The sequence below is a fragment of the Rhinatrema bivittatum genome, chromosome 2 (genome assembly GCF_901001135.1).
Source record: "Rhinatrema bivittatum chromosome 2, aRhiBiv1.1, whole genome shotgun sequence".
NCBI lineage: Eukaryota > Metazoa > Chordata > Amphibia > Gymnophiona > Rhinatrematidae > Rhinatrema > Rhinatrema bivittatum.
The window spans coordinates 423,081,002-423,106,778 of NC_042616.1; the positions used below are offsets into that span (position 1 = coordinate 423,081,002).

General features: G+C 48.9%; 1 protein-coding gene across 1 annotated transcript in view; it reads left to right on the forward strand.

Annotated features, from left to right (window-relative positions):
- Nucleotides 1-25,777, forward strand: part of TNRC6B (trinucleotide repeat containing adaptor 6B) — an 877,462-nt gene that overhangs the window by 308,063 nt on the left and 543,622 nt on the right. The window lies entirely within an intron of this gene.

A 25,777-nucleotide genomic window follows, 5' to 3' on the forward strand; every position in this document is an offset into this window, starting at 1 on the left:
CACGGAAGCGACCTCAGACCTGGTGCGCACCTCAGCCAGGAGCCTCTCGTCCATAGTGGCAACCAGAAGACAGCTCTGGCTCTGAAGCTGGTCAGCCGAAGTGTTCTCTAAGACTTGGCTCACGAGAATGCCCTTTAGAGGATCACTCCTCTTTGGAAGTGACCTGGACAACTAGCCGACAAATGGGGCAAGTCCCTAGTACCCCGTCTACCGGAGGACAGGAGCAAGAGGAACCAATGCCCCTCGCCCCGGGCACCCAAGGGCAGAGGATCCCAGCAAGGGGCAGTCCTTTCGGAACAGACACAACAAAAGAGGAGCCGGCTCAGGACCAGGCCCCAGCCGCAACATGCAATGAGAATCAGCAGACCCATCTACAGGAAGAGATCATAGGGGGCAGGCTTGCCCTTTTCTACCAAAGATGGGTCGAGAGAACTTCGGACAATTGGGTCCTATCCATCATCCGAGAGGGATACTACCTGGACTTCCACAGCATCCCGCCGGATAAGTTTGTGATTTCTCTGTGCCACGACCCCTCCAAGAGGAAGGTAGTGGAAACCATGCTATCAAAACTACTCACCCTAAAGACAATAACACCGGTGCCTTCGCACCAACAAAATTCGGGGCACTACTCCATCTATTTCATCGTGCCAAAGAAAGAGGGAACATTCTGGCCCATACTGGACCTCAAGACCGATCACTACCTGAAGGTACCCCGCTTCCGCATGGAAACCCTGTGTGCGGTCATAAGGGCGGTACAACTGGGAGAATTCCTGACCTCCCTGGATCTGTCAGAAACCTATCTCCACATACCGATCCATCGCATCCACCAGCGTTTCCTACGCTTCGCGATATTGGGCCATCACTGCCAGTTCCAGGCCCTACCGTTCGGGCTGGCTACGGCTCCCCGAACATTCGCCAAGATCATGGTGGTAGTAGCGGCAGCACTGAGGAAAGAGGGAATCCTCGTGCATCCATACCTGGAGGATTGGCTGATCAGAGCGAAATCGCCAGAAGAAAGCCAGCAAGCAACCACCAGAGTCAAGGAGCTACTGCAGAACCTCGGGTGGGTCGCAAACACACCCAGGAGCCACCTGCAGCCCTCCCAATTTCTGGAATACCTGGGAGTCCGGTTCAGCACCAAAGGGAACAAAGTCACCCTTCACCCTACAAGGAAAAGGAGATTGATTGAAACAACTATGAGCATTGTTGAATTCCACTCTCCTCACGGCATGGCACTATCTTAAAGTCCTCGGACTCATGGCATCAACCATAGAAGTCGTCTTGTGGGCAAGGGCCCATATGCGGCCCCTACAACATTCCCTACTGAGTCGATGGAACCCGATGTCTCAAAACTACTCCGCCCCCCTCCGGCTACCGGCGAAAGTTCGGAACCAACTACAATGGTGGCTAAAAGAAGACCACCTGAGCGAGGGAACAAGCCTATCCCCACCGGAATGGACCTTGCTCACCACGGACACAAGCCTGCAGGGATGGGGAGCCCACTGCCAGGAGCTTAATGGCTCAAGGGCAATGGGACGAAGAAGAGTCGGCATGGAACATAAACCGACCGGAAGCCCAAGCAGTCATACTAGCCTGCCTACAGTTCAGCCACAGTCTCTGGGGCAAATCAGAGTCATGTCTGACAACGCCACAACAGTGGCCTACGTCAACTGCCAGGGGGGAACCAGGAGCCAGCAGGTGTCTCTGGAAATAGAGCCCCTAAGGACATGGGCAGAATCAAACATACAAGGGATATCAGCTGCCCACATCGTGGGAAAAGACAACGTCTCTGCAGACTACCTCAGCAGAGAGTGTCTGGATCCAGGGGAATGGATACTGTCGACATCAGCCTTCCAGCAGATAGTAAACCACTGGGGAACACCAGCCATGGATCTTCTGGCAACCGGGTCCAACACCCAGGCTCCCAAGTTATTCAGCCAAAGATGGGAACCGCTGTCCCAGAGAATAGATGCCCTCATCCAGATCTGGCCTCAGGAGGACCTACTGTGTATGCCTTCCCTCCATGACCACTATTGGGCGGAATCATCCGCAAGATGGAACACTACAGAGGGCTGGTACTTCTAGTGGCCCCGGACTGACCAAGAAGGCCGTGGTACGTGGACATGCGAAGACTTCTGGCGGGAAACCCTCTACGCCTACCTCCACACAGGGTTCTACTCCAGCAAGGACCGATCCTCCACGAACACCCAACAAGATTCTCGCTTACGGTCTGGCCTGAAAAAGAGTGGATACTCAGGACAGTGATACACACTGCTCCGAGCGCGCAAGTTCTCCACCTCCTTAACATATAGACTAGTATGGAGAATATTCGAAGCCTGGTGCGAGGACCGCAACATCTTTCCACGGACAGTCAAAATCCCCATGATCCTGGATTTTCTGCAGGACGGCGTGAGCAAAGGGTTGTCTCAACTCCATCAAGGTACAACTGGCCGCCCTGGCCAGCTTCAGACCCAGGGTGGACGGCAGCAGCCTAGCGGCCCACCCAGATGTCTCCTGCAACCATTGCCCGCTGGATCAAAGAAGTAATCAAGGCGACCTACCTAGATGCAGGCAAGCCCCCACCTCTACAAGTCAAGGCCCATTCCACAAGGGCCCAGGCAGTGTCCTGGGCAGAAACCAAGATGCTGTCACCCGCAGAGATCTGTCGGGCGGCAACGTGGTCCTCCATCCACACCTTGAGATTCTATTGCCTGGATGTTCAGGCCAAGGAGGACACAGCATTCACAAAGGCAGTACTAAATGGGCCACGGGCAGCCTCCCACCCGGTTCGGGAATAGCTTTTGTACATTCCATTGGTCCTGAATCCATCTGCTAAACGCTAGGAAATGGAGAAATTAATTACCTGATAATTTCATTTTCCTTAGTGTAGACCAGGGGTGGGCAAGTCTGGTCCTCGAGGGCTGCAAACCAGTCGGGTTTTCAGGATACTCCTAATGAATATGCATGAAATAGATTTGCATACAACTGAGGCAGTGTGAATGCAGGTCTCTCTCATGCATATTCATTAAGGATATCCTGAAAACCCGACTGGTTTGCAGCCCTCGAGGACCGGAATTGCCCACCCCTGGTGTAGACAGATGGACTCAGCACCCCGCCCATTGCTGCCTCGCAATCATGAAGCCCCAGGGGAACCTCCCCCCGAGTGCAACCCAGGCACGGGTAAGCCAACCCTTATTCTAGTTCAGACACCCATATTACCAGGTGTCTGCACTTCTCGGTTAAATGCCCTAGCGGTCTCCAGCTAGCAACCTCGTCATCCAATCTGAGTAATCAAGTTTCAAATTAATCAAGTTAACCAAATTAATCAAAATTATCCAAACACTCATATATCCATAATTGCTTTTCGAGGAGAAAACTGAGGAACAGAGCCTCGTGCACGGGTATAGGTGCTGTCGTCAGATTGAAATCTGACTCAGTCTCCAACTGCTATCAGGAGCACACTATACCCATTGGCCCTGAGTCCATCTGTCTACACTAAGGAAAATGAAATTATCAGGTAATTAATTTCTCCATTTCGTTTTTGACTATTACCCATAGGGGCAGATTTTCAGAGCCCTGCTCGCGTAAATCCGCCCAAAACCGGGCGGATTTACGCGAGCAGGGCCCTGCGCGCCGGGAAGCCTATTTTACATAGGCCTCCCGGCGCGCGCAGAGCCCCGGGACTCGCGTAAGTCCCGGGGTTCTCCGAGGGGGGCGTGTCGGGGCGGGTCCGGTCGTTGCGGCGTTTCGGGGGCGTGTCAGCATTTTGGGGGCGGGTACGGGGGCGTGGCTACGGTCCGGGGCGTGGCCGCGCCCTCCGTACCCGCCCCCAGGTCGCGGCCCGGCGCGCAGGAGGCCCGCTGGCGCGCGGGGATTTACGCCTCCCAGGAGGCGTAAATCCCCCGACAAAGGTAAGGGGGGGGGTTTAGACAGGGCTGGGCGGGTGGGTTAGGTAGGGGAAGGGAGGGCAAAGGAAAGTTCCCTCCGAGGCCGCTCCGATTTCGGAGCGGCCTTGGAGGGAACGGGGGTAGGCTGCGCGGCTCGGCGCGCGCCGGCTATACAAAATCCATAGCCTTGCGCGCGCCGATCCAGGTTTTTAGCAGATACGCGCGGCTCCGCGCGTATCTACTAAAATCCAGCGTACTTTTGTTTGCGCCTGGAGCGCAAACAAAAGTAGGCTATTCGCGTGCCTTTTAAAATCCGCCCCATACTGAGCAGACAATGTAATATCAACTATGATGCCAAGATCTTTTTCTTGGGTGGTAACTCCTAAAATAGAACCTAATTTCGTGAAGCTACAGCATGGATTATTTTTCCCTATATGCATCACCTTGCACTTGTCCACATTATATTTCATCTGCCATATGGAAGCCCAATCTTCCAGTCTTGCAGGGTCCTCCTGCAATTTCACAATCTGCTTGTGATTTAACTACTGTGAATAATTTTCTCATCTGTTAATTTGATCGCCGCACTCATTGTATCTTTTTCCAGATCATTTATAATGTTAAAAAAAAACAAAACACCAGTCGAAGTACGGAACCCTGAGGCATTCTTTTTTCACTGTGAAAACTAACCTTTTAATTGTACTCTTTCCTGTCTTTTAACCAGATTGGAGTCCTTAAAACATCTCCTATTCCCTGACTTTTTAGTTTTCTTAGAAGCCTCTCATGAGGGACTTTGTCAAACACCTTCTGAAAATCCAAATACACCACACCTACCTGTTTCCTTTATCGACATGCTTATTCATCCTTTCAATAAAATTTAGCAGATTTGTAAGGCAAGACTTCCTTTGGGTACATCCATTATGGCTGACCCATTAAATCATATCTATATGTTCTGTGATTTTATTCTTTATAATAGTTTCCATGATTTTTCCTGGCACTGAAGTCACTCACCATATGTAGTTTCCTGGATTATTTCTGGAGCCTTTTTTAAATATCAGGGATACATTTGGCCACCTTCCATTTCCTAGCGTGTAGCCAGATGGACTCAGGACCAATGGTTATGTGATCCCCTGCTATCACATGGAGATGGAATCAGATTTCAAAGCGGACGTCACCTTAGATATACCCCTGCAGTTCCCTCAGTCATTCAGTATCTCTCTGTCTCCTAGCAGATGTGGACGTGCTATCCCTACACCAGCATTAGTGTTTAGCGGGATTGCAATACTTGTTTCAAGAAGAAAATTTACGTTTAAATTGGCGAAAGATCGAGCCCCACTCTCTTGCGGTATTACCTAATGGTCCCTCCCCCAGTTGAGAATTCCTGAGGCGATTTCAGAGATCCCACAGAGGTGTGCCTTGGTCTGGTAGCTGGTTCTGGCGTTGACTTTGCTGCTGAAGCAGCTGAAAGGCAGCAGGTGCAGGTAGCCAAGCACGGTGGTGACAGCCTAAGCCCTCTCCCCCTACAGCTGGAGACAGTCTCTGTACTCAGCCGGTAAGCGCTGAGCCCAGCTAAGTAAAGTAGGATTCAGAAGGGCTCCAGTAAGTCTTCCAGTCTCTTGCTCGGTGCACCATACTGACGACGTTCCCAATCCTGTTGGGGAAAGGGAATGTGTTTCCAATAGGCTAAGCCCCGCTTCAGACTCTGTGGGCACTCCATGTGGCAGGCCACAGCAGCACTATCTTGCATGCGGTTTGGTGCGGCACCATTTTTCCCCATAGAATATCTGCATGCGTGGTGTGGGCTAACCCTACAGTGCACATAAGTGCATACATACCTGCACACATACATTTGCGCATAACCGGATGCTTATACTTAACGTGCTTCGGGGCAGATTTGTGTGTATGCTAGAGTCCAAGCGCTAACCAGCTGAACTCACAAGCTACAGTGAACTATGACTCCAGTAACAAAGAAGCACAAGCGATACTCTTTGTACTGCCTGCCATATTAGGGCTGCTCAGTCTGACCTAGAATCCTTCCTGTGTCAGCACTGTGAGGAAGTCCAGGGAAGGCCGGGCTCTCAGAACTTCTCCAAGCCTGGTCCCACCCAGTCGTGGCAGCTCCTATCCACAATATTTTTTAAGGACCACTTCCTCTGCATGTGGGAGCATCCCATTTCTATCTTCCCTGTCAATAGAAAGGCAGAGCTACCTATTAGGTGCAACAGGCCGTGGGGTTTGAAAAGCGACACCTCCCCCCCTTGTGGTCGTGGAGTCCTCCTTGAAAAAGGCCCGGCACTCCCGCACCCATGCCTCTGCCCTTCCGGGCCATGAGCACAGGGAGCTTGATGCCCTGGGCAGGAAAGTCTTCCAAGGAGCCATGCTGGTGGCCTGCATCGCCACCTGCCAGCTTAAAAACATGGTTATGTAGCATAGCTTATAAGGAAACATAGAAACATAGAAATGACGGCAGAAGAAGACCAAACGGCCCATCCAGTCTGCCCAGCAAGCTTCACACACTTTCTCTCATACTTATCTGTTTCTCTTAGCTCTTGGTTCTATTTCCCTTCCACCCCCACCATTAATGTAGAAAGCAGTGATGGAGCTGCATCCAAGTGAAATATCTAGCTTGATAAGTTAGGGGTAGTAGGGGTAGTAACCGCCGCAATAAGCAAGCTACACCCATGCTTATTTGTTTTACTCAGACTATGTTATACAGCCCTTATTGGTTGTTTTTCTTCTTCCCTGCCGTTGAAGCAGGGAGCTATGCTGGATATGCTTGAAGTATCAGTTTATTCTTCTCCCATGCTGTTGAAGCAGAGAGCCATGCTGGATATGCATCGAAAGTGAAGTATCAGGCACATTTGGTTTGGGGTAGTAACCGCCGTAACAAGCCAGCTACTCCCCGCTTTGTGAGTGCGAACCCTTTTTTCTTCTCCCCTGCCGTTGAAGCAGAGAGCTCTGCTGGATGTGTGTAGTATCAGTTTTTTTCTTCTCCCCTGCCGTTGAAGCAGAGAACTATGCTGTATATGCATAGAAATTGAAGTAACAGGCTTATTTGGTTTGGGGTAGTAACCGCCGTAACAAGCCAGCTACTCCCCCCTTTGTGAGTGCAGATCCTTTATTCCACATTTCCTCTTGCTGTTGAAGCTAGAACGATGTTGGAGTCACAGTAAGCATGTGTACGTTTATTGAATAAGGGTATTGTCTCCAGGCAGTAGCCATCATTCTGGCGAGTCACCCACTCTTCATTGGCGGCCTCTTGACTTTATGGATCCACAGTGTTTATCCCACGCCCCTTTGAAGTCCTTCACAGTTCTGGTCTTCACCACATCCTCCGGAAGGGCATTCCAGGCATCCACCACCCTCTCCGTGAAGAAATACTTCCTAACATTGGTTCTGAATCTTCCTCCCTGGAGCTTCAAATCGTGACCCCTGGTTCTGCTGATTTTTTTCCTACGGAAAAGGTTTGTCGTTGTCTTTGGATCATTAAAACCTTTCAAGTATCTGAAAGTCTGTATCATATCGCCTCTGCTCCTCCTTTCCTCCAGGGTGTACATATTTAGATTCTTCAATCTCTCCTCGTACGTCATCCGATGAAGATCCTCCACCTTCCTGGTCGCCCTTCTCTGTACCGCTTCCATCTTGTCTTTGTCTTTTTGTAGATACGGTCTCCAGAACTGAACACAGTACTCCAGGTGAGGCCTCACCAAGGACCTGTACAAGGGAATAATCACTTCCCTTTTCTTACTCGATATTCCTCTCTCTATGCAGCCCAGCATTCTTCTGGCTTTTGCTATAGCCTTGTCGCATTGTTTCGCAGACTTCATATCATTAGACACTATCACCCCAAGGTCCCTCTCCTGCTCCGTGCACATCAGCCTTTCCCCCCCCATCGAATACAGTTCATTCGGGTTTCCACTCCCCATATGCATGACTTTGCACTTCTTGGCATTGAATCTCAGCTGCCATATCTTCGACCACTCTTCCAGTTTCCTTAGATCCCGTCTCATTCTCTCCACTCCTTCCAGCGTGTCCACTCTGTTGCAGATCTTAGTGTCATCCGCGAAAAGACAAACCTTGCCTTCTATCCCGTCCGCAATGTCGCTCACAAAGATGTTGACCAGGACCGGTCCCAACACCGATCCTTGCGGTACACCACTTAAAACCGCTCTCTCTTCAGAGAAGGTTCCATTTACCATCACACATTGTCTTCTGTCCGTCAACCAATTTGCAATCCAGGTCACTACCTCGGCACTCACTCCCAAGCTTCTCGTTTTATTCACCAGTCTCCTGTGCGGAACCGTGTCAAAAGCTTTGCTGAAATCCAAGTATATGATATCGAGCGCTCTTCCTCGATCCAATTCCTTGGTTACCCAGTCAAAAAAGTCAATCAGATTTGTCTGATAGGATCTTCCCCTGGTGAATCCAGGGGAAGATCCTCTGGTCCATCAATTCTCTGGTCCTCTGGTCCTCTGATCCTCTGGTCCATCAATCTTCTGGTCCTCTGGTCCATCAATTCTCCGGACTGTAGATAGTTCACTATTCTCTCTTTCAGCAGTGACTCCATTACTTTTCCCACCACCGAAGTGAGGCTGACCGGTCTGTAGTTGCCAGCCTCCTCCCTGTTCCCACTCTTGTGAAGCGGGACCACCACCGCTCTTCTCCAATCACTCGGCACCACTCCCGTTTCTAGGGATCTATTGAACAGGTCACACAGCGGAGCTGCCAGAACATCTCTGAGCTCCCTCAATATCCTTGGATGAATCCCATCAGGCCCCATGGCTTTGTCCACTTTCAGGTTCTTTAGCTCTTCCCACACATTTTCTACTGTAAAAGGATTTTCATCTATTCCACTTCCCACCAGTTTTTTTGTTGTGTAGAGATGGTCCTTCTCCAGGGTCTTCTTTAGTGAACACAGAGCTGAAGTATTCGTTTAATATTTCTGCCATTTCTTCGTCTCCCTCCACACATTGATCATTACCACCTTTCAATTTCACTATACCACTTTGGATCTTTCTCTTTTCGCTTATGTATCTGAAAAATGTTTTGTCACCATTTTTTAGCTCCTTGGCAATCCTCTCTTCTGCTTGACTTTTGCCAACTTGATTAATTTCTTTGTCTCCCTCAGTTGATACAAATATTCTTCTTTGTGTTCCTCCCTTTGGGATCTTTTATATGTCTTGAATCCTGTTCTTTTAGCTTTAATTTTGTCAGCCACCTCCTTTGAGAACCAGATAAGTTTCAATTTTCTTTTGCTTTTCTTTACATTTCTAACGTATAGAGCAGTTGCCTTGGTGATTGCTCCTTTTAGATTGGTCCACTGCTGATCCACATCTCTCTCGTTCTCCCATCCTTTAAGTTCTTCCTCCAGGTACTTCCCCATTTCCTCAAAGTCTGTGTTTTTGAACTGTAAAACTCGGGTCTTTGTGGTTCTTTTCCCTATTCTTTTAGTGATTATTAAACCATACCGTTTGATGATCACTGCTGCTGAGGTGGGCACCCACCTGGACATCTGAGACATTATCTGCATTAGTGAGTACTAAATCGAGTATAGCTCCTTCTCTGGTGGGTTCCAACACCATTTGTTTGAACAAGGATACTTGCATGGCATCCACTATCCCTCTGCTATTTTTAGTTTCTGCAGATGGGATTTTCCAGTCTACATCTGGCATATTAAAGTCACCCACGATCACCACTTCTCCCTTCTTACCTATCTTATGGATGTCTTCAACCAGGTCTCTGTCCAGCTCTTCCTTTTGGTTTGGAGGCCTGTAAACCACTCCAATATAAATGGACGCTCCGTCATCTTTTTTTAGGTCGAACCATAGAGCTTCTTCCTTACCCCAACTTCCTTGTAGCTCAGATGCTTGGATGTTGTTTCTGACATAAAGAGCCACACCTCCCCCTTTTCTATCCTCTCTGTCCTTCCTTAACAAGTTATAGCCAGGTATTGTTGTATCCCAATCATGAGATTCTGTGAACCATGTCTCTGTGTTAGCAACAATGTCCAATTCTGCCTCAGCCATTAGGGCCTGCAGATCTGGGATTTTATTTCCCAAACTATGAGCATTTGTGGTCATAGCCTTCCAGGTACTCTCTTTAAGGTTATTGCTTTTCCTGGACTCCTTATAAGATATTAGTTGAGATTTGCTATTCACTTCACTCTCTCTTTTTGTAGTTGTGCCACTGTTGACAGAGTTATTCATCTGAATTAGATTTTTCTTTTGGTTACGGATCTTGAAATACTGCATGCATTGTGTTTTTTTCTCTCATTTCTGGTAACACTTCAATGTTTTTCTCAAGAACTTCTTCTGTTTTTAATATAGAGATGGCTTGTTGTTCTTTTTGCATTTGGTACATTGTGTGTCTCCTCATCACAGGTCTAATTCTACCTGAGCCCACTGTATTCCTGGATTTTAAAGAACTTAATGACCTGTTTGAGTGGGGGGGTGTACCTCTTGGCTGCCCATCTGTCAAGAATGGGTGACTGTGGGTCCTACCTGAGCCTAATGAATCTCCTTTTCTTGACTCCTGGTTTTTTTGTGATATTGGGGAATTATGGGGAATTATGTTCTGAGTAATGCAATGTGGGTGTATTACTTTTAATTGAAGCTAATTGATCTTTAATCTCAGTCAGCTCCTTTTTCAAGGAAGAGAGTTGTGCACAAATTGGGCAAGCTCTAAGTGTCCAGATGCTTTCCCTCAGAATAAAGGAAGGTGAATGAGGCCAGCCTAAAAAAAATCCTTTTTCCCTCTGCTGACACTTTCACGATTATTTTATTTCACCTTACTTTTGTGTTTTTATGCTAGAATTTTGATATTTTATTCTTTATCTGTTAATACTGTTTTATATTTATTCTTGTTACTTTATGCTTGAGAATTGTTCATTTTATTTTGAGTTTTAATATTAAACTTGACCCCTTTTAGTTTTTGTAACCCTGTATTTTATTCTTTCAAATATGTAAACCGTTGTGATAGCATGTCTGAACGACTGTATAGAAAATTTTTATAAATAAAAATAAATATGACCCAGTGTAACAGCAATCTCTGGAAGTGGGTCCAGAGCTTTGCTGAGGGCCTGCCTCAACAGCAGCAAGAGGTTCTCTTGGCCATTACCCTGCTGGGTCTCAAAGCAGGAAAGCATGAGGTACATTCCACCTACGATGTTTTCGAGATAGCGGCCAACATAGCGGTGGGCAGCAGTGGGCGTCTGCACCAGGAGAATGGCATGGCTCTGGGCCTCTTGCCGGAGGTCCAAGATAGGCTAGCCGATCTCCTTTGCATAGGTGAAAACCTCTTTGAGGATAAGGTCCGGGATGCAGTAGCACAATTGAAGGACCATTCTGATTTTCTTCAGCTGTCTGCTAGCTCCTTTGAAGGGCATATTCTCGGCCAGGAAATCATTCAGGCCGGGTTCTGGGAAGCCCTTTTACAGGCAGAGGAAACATCTTCCAGCCTCCTGGGCTCATACACCATGTACCGGCTCCAGGGGCTGTCCTCGCCAACAGCAAGCGCCTAGACCCCAGCCGGACCCCCAGCAGGCCACAGGCTTTTGACTGGTGACGAGGGAGCGGAAATCAGTTGATCGTACCCCTGGCATCAGATCCCCCAGTTGGTGGCAGGCTCTTGAGCTTTGCCCATCGCTGGGAGCAGATCACGTCGGACCGTTGAGTCCTCTCTATCATCAGTCAAGGGTACCGTCTAAATTTCAGTTCGAACTCTTCGCCTTCCTTGTAATGGGCGCAGTGGAACCGGTCCCTCACCCTTAACAAGACTGAGGGTTCTATTTGATGTATTTCCTCATTCCGAAGAGGAATGGTGTTTCTTGCACCCCATTCTCGACCTCCGGGTGTTGAACAAGTTTCTCATAAGAGAAAAGTTCAAGATGGTCTCTCTGGGCATGCCGATCCGCTCCTCCAAAGAGGAGACTGGCTTTGCTCCCTCAATCTCAGAGGCTTATGCATACATTGCAGTTGTCCCCAGCCACTGGAAGCACCTCCGCTTCATGGTGGGGAAAGCATATTACTAGTACAAAGTGCTGCCCTTCGGGCTGGCATTGGCCTCCCGCATTTTCACGAAATGCCTAGCGGTGGGGGCCACCTACCTCAGACATCGCTCGGTGCATGTGTTCCCCTACCTGGACGACTGGTTGCTCTGATCTTGATGGTGCAGATGCTGCAGACTATGGAGTTTGTCATAAACTTCCCCAAGACTCATCTGTGCCCATCTCCTCAGCTGGACTTCATAGGCGCCAGGCTGGACACAGTGCAGGCAAAAGCTATTTTGCCCAGAGACCGAGCGATCACCCTTGCCTTACAGGCTAGCTCACCACCTGCTCCATGTGACCCCCTCTGGCTCACCTCTGCATGAGGAGAGCCCAATGGACCCTACTGTTCCAGTGGCAGTAGATTTCCCAGGATCTCGAGGTGCTCGTCATAGTCTATCCTGGTGGGAAGATCTTTCTAACCTGCAAAAAGGGCTTCTCTTCCAACCCTTTCCGCTTCAGGTGATTCTCACCACCGATGCTTCCCCTCAAGGCTGGGGAGCCCATGTGAATGGTATCCACATGCAAGGTCTCTGGACTTCCTCCAAAGTCCAGTCTCAGATAAACATCTTGGAGCTTCGGGCAATTCGGTATGCCCTGTGGGTGTTCAGAGATCAGTTGTCATCCAAGGACATCCTAATTTGGACAGACAACAAAGTTGCAATGTGGTATATCAACAAGCAGGGTGGCACAGGTTCGTTCCTTCTCTGTCATGAGGCGGTACAAGTGTGGACCTGGACCCTTTCACAGGGAATGTCTCTGAGATGGCTCAGCAGATAGGTTGCACGCAATGTACTAGTGGACAATTTGAGCTGCTCCTTTCAGCCACACGAGTGGTCCCTCGACCCAGAGGTGGCGGCCAAGCTGTTTCGCCAATGGAGTTCACCGGATGTGGATCTCTTCGCCTTCCCACTCCAACCATAAGGTGAGCAGGTATTGCTCCCTAGTATCGGGGGCCAGCCATCCGGCCTGCGATGCCTTCTCCCTCCACTGAGGGACGGGCCTGCTGTATGCGTACCCCCCTTTACTGAAGCTTTAGCAGGACAGCGGAACCATGATACTCATGGTGCCGCCTTAGCCCTGACAGGTCTTGTTCCCACTTCTGCAGGACCTGTTGGTGCAGGCACCCATCTGGCTGGGGACGGTGCCCAATCTCATCTCTCAGAATCAGGGCACCTTGCGTTATCTGAACCTCCGGGTGCTGGCCCTCACGGCTTGGATGTTAAGCATTTAGTTCTCCAGCCTTTGGAGCTCTCGAACTGTGTCCCAGGTCCTCGTCTCAAAAGCCCTCCACCAGGAAGTCCTACAGTTTGAAGTGAGAGGGTCATGATTTGGACCCTTTCTCATGCCACCTCCCCAGGCTGTTGGACTATATGTGGCATCTGGCCAAGTCTGGGTTTCAGACTAGCTCAGAGTACACCTCACCGCCATCAGCATGTACTATCGAGGTGTTGCTGGCATGCCCATTTCGGTCAGACCTTTAGTAGGCCGTTTCATGTGGGGCTTCCTCCAACTGAAGCCCCCTCTGTGGCCTCTGGTTGTGTCTTGGGCCCCCAGTGTTGTCCTGTCATGGCTCATGCGTCCTCCTCCTTTTGAGCTGCTGCAACCCAAAGTTCCTCACCTGGAACGTCTTATTCCTGGTGGCAATTACTTCAGCTTGTAGGGTAAGTGAGCTTCAGGCTCTGGTTATGTACACCATACACGAAGTTCTTTCACGATCGTGTGGTCTTGTGTATGCATCTGAAGTTTCTGCCCAAGGTTGACTGATTTTCATAGTATGGCTTGGATCCGTTCACAAGACCTTTTCCCCAGTTGTTGGACTTCATGTGGAACCTTTCCGAGTCTGGGCTTCAAACCAGCTCAGTCAGGGATCATCTTAGCATTGTAAGTGCGTACTATCGGTGTTGCTGTTGCACCCATATCAGTGCAGTCTTTAGTAGGTCACTTTATGAGGGTTCTGCTCCAGCTGAAGCCCCCTCTTTGGCCTCCTGTTGTATCCTGGGACCTCAACATTGTCCTAGCGCGGCTCATGCATCCTCCCTTTGAGCTGCTGCGTTCCTGCGATCCGAAGTTCCTCAGCTGGAAGGTTATTTTCTGGGTGGCGATTATTTCGGCTCGAAGAGTCAAACTTCAGGCCCTGATTACATACCTGCCATACACCAGGTTCTTCCATGATCGTGTGGTCTTGCGTACCACCAAGGTACCTACCAAAGGTTGTGACTGATTTCCACCTTAATTCATCCTTTGTTTTACCCACCATCTTTATGAGGACTCCTTCCCACCCAGGGGAATGGGCTTTTGGACTGCGAGACGGCCTTAGCTTTCTATTTAGATCGCACGGCTGGCCATAGGCAGTCCACTCAGCTGTGTCCTTCGATACCAATACGCTGGGAATGGTGGTGGGTAAACAGACCTTATCCAACTAGCTGGTGGATTGCATCGCCTTCTGCTATGTTCAAGCAGGCCATCCATTAGCCTTCAGTGTAAAGGCTCACTCTGTGTGGGCCATGGCAACGTCGATGGCTCATTTGTGTGTAGTCCCCATCGTCTAAATTTGCCGGGGTTCTCTTCACATGCTTGCGGCTTATTACTGCTTGGACAAGGATGGTGTCAGGACAGTGCCTTTGGTCAATCCATCCTGCACAATCTGTTCCAGTCCTGAACCCAACTCTTCATGCCTCTGGTGGGAACCCTTGCAACCTACAGTGCTGCAGTTATTGTGTCCATTGGTACTTTGTTCGCTGGTCTCACCTGCTAACAGGGACAGTCTGGAGTTTGGTACTCACCTACATGTGAGGACTACTATCCTTGCTTGTCCTAGGAGAAAGCGCAGTTGCTTACCTGTAACGTGTTCTCTAGGATAGCAGGATGATAGTCCTCAGGAATCCTGCCTGCCTCCCCATGGACTTGGGTTCTCCTTCCGGTTTGTTTTATTTTTTCATTCGTATTTTTTTATTTTTCTATGTTATGAGACTGAAGGGGGACCTCACGTGGATGCCCAGATAATGGCATGCTCTGCATGCTCATTGTGCTGGTCAAAGCTTCTAGAAACTTTGACAAAAGTTTTCTGTTCTGGGCTCCATCGGATGATGTCACCCATATGTGAGGACTAACATCCTGCTGTCCTAGGAGAACACCTGTTACAAGTAAGCAACTGCGCCATCTCTTCATGACAGGTCAAAGAACAAGAAGGTGCTGTTTTCTCACAGGACAAGCAGGATGGTAATCTTCGCACATGGGTGACATCATCAGGATGGAGCCCAATCACGGAAAACTTCTGTCAAGTTTCCAGAACTTTGTCTGGCCCCTACTGGGCATGCCCAGCATGGCACTAACCCTGCAGCCAGCAGGGGTCCCCCTTCAGTCTTCTTTTTTCCACGCAGCAGTAGCCTCGCGGTTTAGGAGCTCTGAACAGATTCCTGACAGGAATTTTCCTCACGGTATTATTTAACTTAAATTGCCCCACAGGGGTCCCTCTAACTTTTCTCAGGCCGCGGTACTCCGGTAAGTTTTTTGACCACCTTCAGTCGATTACTGTCTAGTTTGGCCCTCGTGGCCTACTGGCCGTCGACCGTACTGTGGCTCGATTTTTTTTCTGTGGCCATGGCGTCTGAGTTCAGTCTGTGCCCGGACTGTACTCGCACCATGTCTATCACAGACCCCCATGGAGTCCGTGAAATGTGTTTAGGCCGTGAGCATGATGTCCTGACTTGCACCAAATGTGCCCTCATGACACCAAAAGGTCGCAAAGCCAGAATGGAGAAGATGGAACTCCTCTTTCGTGCTCAGACCCCGACGCCGTCCGTCACATCATCGGAACCGGCACAGTCGACGTTGTGCCAGCATCGTACACCGTCCGGTGACGTCCGCCATCGACGTCTACACGGCCATCGACGCCTGCTACTCCCCCTCAGGATCGAGGGGATCGCAGGGAGAAACATCGACATCGTAGGACTCGGACCGTCAAGGGAGCGAAATAATCGATCTCTCCACCGTCCGAGCCACCGTCGAAGAAGCCCTGTCCAGGAAAGGCACCGACCATTCCTGCGACTGGGTCACAGAGGCCACCCTCACCAGATCGGGGTTTTGGAGTCGCAATTCCGCCTGTAAAGGTGGTCCCTCCGACTGTGCCTCTGCCTCCCTCTTCTGTTCCGGAGCCGGGGCTGCTTGCTCCAGGTCTCCGAGAAGACCTGGACCGGCTGGTTCAGGAGGCCATCTACAAGGCGATGCAACTGCTCCAGGTTACACCGACACCGTCACCGAGGGTGGAACTGGTTACTGACCTGATTACAGCAGCGCTGGCACTGCTGCTATTCTGGATGGAGGTGCTCATGTTCGCCCTTCCATCGGTGGTTCCCGGGTCTCCGATGGCTCTGGTGTCCTCCCCGTTGACAACTTCATCGGGAGGAGAAACACCGTTCCGCATTCCTCCAACGGGAGTTCTGCCTCAGCCCTCGATGGCAATTTGTCCCTCGCCACCGATTCAGCCACCGGTGCTGATACGACCATCGGCACCATCGATTCCGGCACAGATACCTTCCTCGCCATCTTTGGTGCCCCTGGTGATTCCTCCGATTTTCTTGGAGCCTCGACCGGGGCCTTCAGGTTTCCAACCCCCTTCTCGTCCTACAGGTCAGCCTGCTGATCCTTATGACACCTGGGGTGATGATTCTTCCACAGACACCGATGACTTTACCTTCACCTCCTTCTCCTACTGAAAGTAGGAAGCGTTCTCCTCCAGAGGACCTTTCTTTCATTAATTTTGTGAAGGAAATGTCTGAGTTGGTCCCTTTTCAATTTCAGACGGAACAGGATGATAGGCACCAGATGATGTAGTTGCTCCAATTCCTGGATGCCCCCAAAGTGATCACTTCTATTCCCATTTATCAATTTCTTCTTGACCTCCTCAAAAAGAACTGGGAGAACCCTGGATCCATTGCTCCAGTACACAGAAAGGCTGACACTACCTATTTAGTACAGGCAGCCCCTGGCTTTCAAAAATGTCAGCTTGACCACCACTCAGTTGTGGTAGAGTCTGCTCAAAAGAAGGCAAAAAGGTCGAAACCTCACTCATCTACCCCACCTGTTAAGGAACAAGTTCCTAGACAATATTGGTCGACGAGTGTTCCAAGGCGCCATGCTCATCTCCCGAATTGCGGCTTACCAACTTTATATGACCCAATATAATAGGAACATCTTCAAGAAGATACAGGACTTCTCTGAAACCCTGCCTGAACAATTTCAGGACCAGCTTCAAAACCTTGTAAACAAGGGTTTTGAGGCAGAAAAACATGAGATTAGGACATCTTATGATATCTTCGACACCTCTACTAGCGTGTCTGCAGCTGCTATTTCGGCAAGACTATGGGCCTGGCTCAAATCTTCTGACCTTCGCCCAGAAGTACAAGACCGGCTATCTGACCTACCATGTGTAGGAGACAATCTGTTCAGTGAACAGATCCAGGGAATGGTGGCTGAATTAAAGGACCATCATGAGACCCTTAAACAGCTTTCATCGATATCTTCCAACTTCTCCCTAAGACAGCTCTTCAGGAAGGACTCTAAGAAGTCGTTCTACCGTCTGTGGAAGGCTTATCCTCCACCAGCAAGGTCCCGAACTACGAGACCTTATCAAAAGCCTCAGCCTCGCCAAGCCCGGAAGCAAAAACCACAAGCAGCTCCCCAGCTGGGGCCTGCTTCAGGTTTTTGACTTCCGCTTGGAGAGCACCAGCCTTATTCCTCTGCCAAATGTACCAGTGGGAGGTCGATTATGCCACTTTCACAACATGTGGCTATCAATCACAACCGACCAATGGGTGCTAGCAATCATTGCTCAGGGTTACCACCTGAACTTTCTCGCTCTACCACCGGACTCACCACCTCTGCGGACGTGGGGAACAGCCGACCACGCTATCCTTCTGGATCAGGAGGTTTCCCTCCTTCTCCAGTTAAAAGCAATAGAACCTGTGCCACTCTCGCAGCAAGGCCTAGGGTTCTATTCCGGTACTTTCTGATCCCCAAAAAATCCGGGGGAGTTCGTCCAATTCTGGACCTACGTGCTCTCAACAAGTACTTCCAGCGGGAAAAGTTGAAGATGGTAACCTTGGGGTCGCTTCTACCTCTTCTACAAAGAGGAGACTGGCTCTGCTCTCTGGACCTCCAGGACGCATAGACACACATTGCGATAACTCCAACTCATCGCAAATACCTCAGGTTTTTAGTAGGCCCCAAGCACTATCAATACAGAGTGCTTCCCTTCGGCCTAGCATCTGCACCACGAGTCTTCACCAAATGCCTCGTAGTTGTCGCAGCTTTCCCCAGGAAAGAAGGTGTTCACGTCTACCCCCATCTGGACGACTGGTTAATCAGGGCTCCAACCCAGCAAGCTGCTCAGTCGTCCCTCGATTTCACCCTACACACTCTAATTTCGCTAGGATTTCTCGTCAATTACGGAAAATCCTATTTAATCCCATTTCAAACTTTGGCGTTCATTGGAGCAGACTTGGACACCTTGAAGGCAAAAGCCTTTCTACCTCAACAATGAGCGCTAACACTCGTGTCTCTCGCTCACCAGTTGCAGTCTCAACATACAGCGACAGCTCGCCCATTCCTCGTCCTTCTAGGACACATGGCGTCCTCAGTCCATGTCACACCAATGGCCCGCTTGGCCATGAGATTCATGCATTGGACTCTGAGGTCACAATGGATTTAAGCTGTTCAGCCTCTGTCGACCATTGTCCACATCACCGACTCGCTCCATCTGTCTCTCGCCTGGTGGAAAGATCAGAATAATCTCCTCCAGGGACTGTCATTTCAAGTACCAGATCCTCAACTCATTCTCACCACCGACGCTTCCAACCTCGGGTGGGGAGCCCATGTGGACAATCTACAGATACAAGGGTCTTGATCTCCAGGGGAAGCCAAACATCAAACTTCCTAGAACTTCGAGCAATGTGATATGCTCTCAGGGCTTTTCAGGAACGCCTGTCAAATCACGTCATCCTGATTCAGACGGACAACCAGGTGGCCATGTGGTACATCAACAAGCAGGGAGGCACAGGCTCCTTCCTTCTGTGTCACGAAGCTGCGCAGATTTGGGCGGAAGTGCTCTCTCACTCGATGTACCTCAGGGCCACCTACTTGCCGGGTGTGGACAATGTCTTGGCAGACAAACTGAGTCGCGTCTTCCAACCACACGAGTGGTCTCTCAACCCCTCGGTAGCGACCTCAATCTTCCAGCAATGGGGATACCCCCAGACAGACCTCTTTGCGTCCACTCAGAACCACAAAGTCGACAATTTCTGCTCCCTCATTCGGAGCGAGCGCTCTCAGCCCAGAGATGCATTCTCCCTCTCCTGGGCAACCGGTCTGCTCTATGCATTCCCTCCACTTCCTCTTCTCTCGAAGGCTCTCATGAAGCTACATCAGGACAAGGGAACCATGATCCTGATAGCACCCCACTGGCCACGCCAAGTGTGGTTTCCCATACTTCAGGATCTCTCCATCCGCAGGCACATTCCCTTGGGAATGGACCCGCATCTGATCACTCAAAACAACGGATGCCTGCACCATCCCAATCTTCAAGCCTAGTCTCTGACGGTATGGATGTTGAAAGGTTAATCCTTCAACCTCTTAACCTTTCAGATTCAGTTTCTCGTGTCCCGATTGCTTCATGGAAGCCTTCCACAAGAAAATCTTATTCCTATAAATGGAAAAGGTACACATCATGGTATACCTCGCAGTCCCTTGATCCCTTTTCCTGTCCAATCCCAAGGTTTTTGGACTATCTCTGGCATTTGTCAAGAATCAGGTCTAAAGACGTCTTCCATCAGAATGCATGTCAGTGCGGTAGCCGCCTTCCACAAAGGTGTCGGGGATGTTCCTATATTGGTACAACCCCTCGTAACACGCTTTTTGAAGGGCTTGCTCCATGTCAAGCCACCTTTATGTCCTCCGGCCCCTTCTTGGGACCTTAATCTGGTTCTCGGTCGGCTCATGAAATCACCATTTGGGCCTCTTCATTCCTGTGACCTTAAATATCTCACATGGAAAGTGATTTTCCTTTTGGCTATCACTTCAGCTCGCAGGGTTAGTGAGTTACAGGCCCTAGTTACCTATCCGCCGTACACTAAACTCCTGCAGGACCGGGCGGTACTCCGCACTCACCCTAAGTTTTTACCTAAGGTAGTTTCGGAGTTTCACATTAACCAATCCATCATACTATCTACCTTCTTTCCCAGGCCCCATTCCAATCCAGGGGAACAGGCTCTGCATAACCTTGACTGTAAACGGGCTCTAGCTTTCTATCTAGACCGTACAGTTGCCCACAGGAAAAGCACTCAGTTGTTCGTCTCTTTCCATCCCAACAAATTAGGGCAACCTGTGGGTAAGCAGACTCTCTCTCCTGGTTGGCGGACTGCATATCTTTTTGCTATCAGCAAGCAGGCATTCCTTTTCAAGACCGTGTTAAAGCACACTCTCTGTGAGGGCCATGGCGACTTCAGTAGCACACCTACGATTGGTGCCGCTTCCTGACATTTGCAGTGCTGCCACCTGGAGTTGTCTCCATACTTTCGCAACCCACTATTGCTTGGACAAAGCCGGAAGACAAGATTCCATCTTCGGCCAGTCTGTCCTGCGTAACTTATTTCCAACGTGACGTACCTACACCCTTCCGCCTGCTTGGTGGGGTTCAGGTGCCCTCTGCCAAATTCCACCCCAGTTGTTGTGCCTGTTGCACGCCTTTGGGTACAATTTGGTGCATGTTCGGACATCCTCAGCTCGGTACTCGCCCATATGTGAGGACTACCATCCTGCTTGTCCTGTGAGAAAGCAAATGTTGCTTACCTGTAACAGGTGTTCTCACAGGACAGCAGGATGTTAGTCCTCACGAAACCCGCCCGCCGCCCCGTGGTATTGGGTTCGTAACATTTTGTTTTATTTTTCGGCTCTGCCTGTAGCTATCAAATAAGACTGAAGGGGGACCCCTGCTGGCTGCAGGGTTAGTGCCATGCTGGGCATGCCCAGTAGGGGCCGGTCAAAGATCTGGAAACTTTGATAGAAGTTTTCCGTGATTGGGCTCCATCCTGATGATGTCACCCATTTGTGAGGACTAACATCCTGCTGTCCTGTGAGAACACCTGTTACAGATAAGCAACATTTGCTTTTCTGCTCCAAAATGTTCACAAAGCAGGCTATCATGCGTTCTCTCTTGGGGATCAGGTTATATATATATATTTTATTTTATATTCTCCTTTTCAACACTTTAAAACAGATTATTCAGGCACTGCAGCTATTTCCCCGTGCCCAGAGGGTTTACAGTTTACTCTGTTGCCTCAGGTACAAAGTGATTTGCCCAAAGTTACAAGAAGTTTCCCTGGTTTGTAGCCCACTGCTTTAACACCTATACTATTTGTCCACATGTGTTCTCCAGTACCACTAATAGCAAAAATCTTAAATATGCAAAGACACTTAATGACAAATGACCCTTTTGGCCATAGTAGATCTGATTTCTGATCCTTTGGGATTTATCCATTGGGAAACCAATCAGGCTGGAAAGTTTTTCAATCCTTTTATTGTAGGGATAGGGAAACTTAATCCATCCTGTTTTCTAATCTCTGACCTCACTTGCATGCTAAGAGCAGTGTGATAATTTCCTACATCTCAAATTTCATTTTAAAACAACTCTTAAGGTTCACTTGAATGTAATTGACTCATTCTATCATCATGTATAAAGAACACAGATTTCTGTACATCGTGTAATTATAACATTTATGTGAAACTTGCTTCATTTGAAGCCTCCCTTCAGGTCTTCTGCTGTGTCAGAGGAACGCAGTGTGATGCTCACACACTTAAAGAGAACTCCTTTGGGCCACTGATCTCTTGTGGGCTGAAGTATCTGACCTGCAAAATTGCTTTTTAATAGTGGTAAATTCTTCTCTCATTATTCTTCTCTCATAACCTAACTGCTTGATACTAAATTTCACTATAAAAGGGTAGTGCTATGAATGCATCCAAAATTGGTGCATAAAGTGCCACTGATTTCCCCCTTAATTAGCCATTCTTCCTTCCAGCATTTTCCCACATTCTAGCAAATGTGAATGAGTTCTACATACTTTCAATAGGAAGAGAGTCTTTAGGCCATTTTAGACAGAAGGCAAAGACCTTAGAAAGTCTACCCAGTTTTTTTTTAGAGGTCTTTTGTATCAACAAGCTTGGTCTTGCTATGTTGTCACTGTCTAATTAGATATTATTCATTTATGCTCATGCAAATTTGACAATGACAAGTGAAGGCCCATAATGTGAGGGCCATAGCTGTGTTAAAAGCCCATCTACAGTCAGCCTGTGTTAGAGAGAGAGAAAGCTGTGACGTAGAGTTCAATTCACACAGTAACATCCCATTTTTATATACTGGCTGTTGACACAACAGATATAGCCAATCCATTTTTTAGGATCTTTTTGAGGTTTAGAGCCCAGAGTCAGTCTCAGCCAAGTCTCATTCTTCAAATGCACCACAGAGTTGTGCAGCCCTCTTGATGGGTTGTTTCTTCATTTTTTTTAAATAGCCTTTTGCTAGGTTGTGCCATTTATGACTAAGGTGAACTGCTTATCTTCAGGGAAAGTGAGGTTACTGACCTATAACAACTGTTCTGTGAACATAGCTATTTACTAGTCACACACAAACCTTCTACACTTCTATTCTGAGGCACAAAGTGGCTATAGTGTGAGAACCTCTGCACTTGCCCAGTGGGATTTCTTTACAATTTCTGGGAACGCTTTGGAAAATGTGTTCTTGAAAGCACCATCAAAAGTCAATCATATATGTGACTGGTAAGTCTTCAGAGAACATTTGTTACAGGATTTTTTTTTTAATTGCATGATGAGAGGCCTCTAGCTTCTTTATATAGGATACTGTGTCTCATCTAAGCAGGCTGTGTTGGCCTGTACCAGTGAAAGCAAGTGAGCAATCTTTTTTGCCACAGTCTCAAGTTTGAAATTAATATTGATGGTAACTTTATTAAGAAGTGGGTCAAACATTTTCTGGAATAATTTTGTAGAGTCCTGTGCCATTTTGGGGGGGATCTCTGTCCTTTTCTTCAAAGATTCCCTGAGAACAAACAGGATGGCAGTCCTCACACATGGATGACATCGTCCGATGGAGTCTGGCAGAGAACTTGGGTCAAAATTTCTACAATTTTTGACTGTCTCACTAAGCATGCTCACGGCATGCATTATACTATGCGTCCCTTCAGTTTTTTTGTGGAGCCCGGTGGTCATGGTAGGAGTTGGGAGTTTTTGCCCTTTTGCATATTTTATTTCTCATGTTTTTGTGCTTGCTATACATGGGAGTCCTGCAGTCTTCCCAATAGTGTCCCTAGGTAGGTTTTTTGCTGTTTTTTACCACTTTTCCTTTTGCAGGTCCCATCTGGGCTGTGGTGCTATCCATGCTCGTTGGCCATAGTTGACATCCACCATCAAGTTCGATATCATGTCACTTTTCTTTTGTGATGCCATGACTTCAGGATTTCAGCAGTTCCCTCAATGCAAGAAGACTATGTATATCATGGATCCTCGTGATAGAGGTGTCCTCTGCTTGGGAGCATCGCCTGATGTCTGCGGTTGTCATAGATGCATAGAAATGACCTCAAAAGAATGCCAGTCTTGCTTGGAGTTAGAGGTAACAGCATTGATGGACCATGAAGTTGCACAGAGTTGTTAGCATTGAAGGTGGTGGCTCATCTGCTCCTTTGGCGGCCATGGCTAGCAGGGAATCCAGAAACAGGCCACCCCCAAGCTCCTCCTGGTTAAAGGCGGCTTTGGGTTCCATCTCTACATTGAGGATAATCCATGTCCATCATTGAAGAAAGCTGAAGAAGCATTGGCATCTTTTCATTTCTGTGCATGGGGGGATGGTCTGCTGGCTGCTGAGAACCCTCTGAAGCAGCCATGTGGTGAGGAGAGCTCATTCTCAAAGAATCCCTCAAGCTTGACTTGTCAATCTCCACTTGTTGGCCATAATTGATCCTCCTCTCAGTTCCAAAGAGGAAGTGGTCATTCCTCCTGCCTCCCAGTCTATATTGGTGTCAGGAATCTTTGAGGAGGAGTTGGAGAGACGTATTCAGCAGGCCATGGAATGGGTGCTGCAGAACTTTGATAAGGAGGCACCACAGTTTCTCAAGCTGCTGCTTGGCTTGTTGCAGATGCTTGTCGGTGCTATACCTACACAGACTCTGAGACCTGGAGGGGTTTCTGAATTAGCAGCCAAGCCATTGGTTATCCCTGGATCCTCGGGAGAGGAAGCCCCCTGGGGGGACAGGGATCCTCAAGCCCAACAGCCAGCTACACTGGTCACTGACCTGCTCGCCAGGTACAGAGTGCCCAGAGGTTCCTCCCTTGCAAGCCATAGTGGGTTGGAATCCTCTTACTTCTGGGAGTGCAGAGGTTCAGACAGTGGTTCAGAGGATGGCTCATCGGTGGGCCTCTCTTGCCTCTGCCAGACAAAAGGAAGTCCCTGCTTGAAGATCTTATTCGCAGGTTTTGTGCAGTTGATGGCGAAAGCCATCCCCTTTACATAATAGACAGAGGAGGAATACAGGCACAAAATGCTAGGTATTTTCCAGTATATGGAGCTTCCTAAGGAGATCGTGGCTGTCCCAATGCACGAAATCATCTGAGGTACTGTTGAGGATGCGTGAGTACCTCCTCTCAGTGACTCCCATAAACTATGCGTTTTATCGCATTCAGCAGGCTCTGGATTTGACAAGCAACAGCTACCACACCAGCTTGTGATGGTTGACTCTGCTTTTAAGAAGGACAAGTGCTCTAGGACCTACTCCTCTGTGCTCCTGGGGAGGGATCCTTGAGCCATGGATAATCTTGGGAGGAAGGCCTTTCAGGGTGCCATGCTCACTAACCACATAGCAGTTTTCCAGCTGTTCATGGGCCAATACACTTGGGACATTCTTAAACAGGTACAGGAGGAGGCCGAGCAGCTTCCTCAGAAACAGCAGGACACCCTCCAGTCACTGGTTGCTTAGGGTCTGGAGTGTGGAAAACATGGGTCTGTTCATCCTACAGTGCTTTTGAAGCGGCATAGAGAGTCTCTGCCATTGGGGAGGGACATGTAGACTCGCCTGGTTGCATGCCTCTGATCTCCAGAAGAGGTTCAGGACAGGTTTGCTGATGTGCTGTGTACTGGAGAGAATCTCTTCGGAGATTGAGTTAAGAACACTGTGTGGTACAAATCCCTGATCGATGTGCTAGCAGCTCTCCACATCTGCTTCTGACCCACTCTCTGCTTCCAAGAGGTATCCAAGGTTGGAAGGTTGGGCATAGAAGGTACCTATTCCTTCCAAGGATGCACTATCCTCTGCTCCCTCAGTCCTGTTTTCAGTTGGGTCCTTGTAGCCATCCCCAGCAGCAGAGGGTGCCTAATTCCTAGATGGCATACCAGCCAAGACCTGGGACGGGGTTTTGACTGGACTGCAGGAAGTATATCCAAGATTCCAGTATTTGTGCTGCAGGACCTGCCAGGTGGGGGCAAGCTACAATTCTATGCAGATTAGTGGCCAAGTGTAACCTCAGCCGTGTGCCCCAGGCATTGTCCGGAGAGGTGCAAATTTTTAACCTGTTGGGTGTCCCACCAAATCGCCCTCAAGACCTGTCTTGGGGTTGACCAGCAAATCAGGAATACTGTTCATGGAGCTCTCCTTCCTCTTAACGGCCAGAGTGGACAAGCCTTTTTACACAGGAAAAAGAGGGTGGGCATTTTGCTCCAAATACTTCCTGATCCCAGAGAAATCATAAAACTATCTCATCCTAGACCTCAGGGCCTTGAACAAATTTATCT